This window comes from Penaeus monodon, chromosome 15 (genome assembly GCF_015228065.2).
Source record: "Penaeus monodon isolate SGIC_2016 chromosome 15, NSTDA_Pmon_1, whole genome shotgun sequence".
Lineage (NCBI taxonomy): Eukaryota > Metazoa > Arthropoda > Malacostraca > Decapoda > Penaeidae > Penaeus > Penaeus monodon.
In genome coordinates, this window is record NC_051400.1 from 14445493 (window position 1) to 14446140 (window position 648).

Sequence of the window (648 nt, forward strand, 5' to 3'; positions counted from 1 at the left end):
TCTCCTTCTATTCCCTCTCCTTTAGTGTTGACCGTCGCCATTTTAGTGAACAGGGAAAGAGAGTTCAACGCGTGTATTTATTTTCTAGTTTAGATCATACTGGATAAAAAAAAAATCAACCCTTTATAACAATGAAAAAAATAACTTGATTCCTTGTGTACTACAACTGTTTTAAAATGTATGTATGGATCTGTACAAGAATGCGTTAAATAAATATATGGCTGGGAAAACTACATTTCCTTCTCCTTATCAGTCATTATTTTTCAAAAACTGCAACAAGAACCTTCGCAAGTGGAAAAGAACAGAATTAATGTGAAAATACAGCAAATTGTCAAGAAAAAAAGGAAATTCAGTGTATGTTATGTCCACAACCTCCTTTCCTTACCGTGAGAATACTTTTGAACAACACCACTTGAGATCAAAACTCCTCTCCGTTCAGCCAGGACCTGAACTATTGTCTCGTCTCCCCGTAAAAACCTGTACCTGTGTTCTACTAATTAACGTATTAGGATCGCGGAATGCTATGATGTAGGCATATAAATCAATATATGACAAAATATACTTGTTATATCAATGTATTCCATATCAATGCCTCAGAAATCACAGCGAATTCCTTTATAAACTTGTATAATTTTGTTCAAGCCAAAA

The 648-nt window shown here is 34.3% G+C and overlaps 1 protein-coding gene across 1 annotated transcript in view; it reads left to right on the top strand.

Moving 5' to 3' along the window:
- The window catches only part of LOC119581761 (myosin heavy chain, muscle-like), a gene marked incomplete in the record, with an annotated part of 38657 nt that extends 38427 nt beyond the window's left edge, over positions 1 to 230 (top strand). Inside the window, 1 exon segment of the mRNA XM_037929893.1 lies at positions 1 to 230.
- Between the last annotated feature and the right edge of the window lie 418 nt (positions 231 to 648).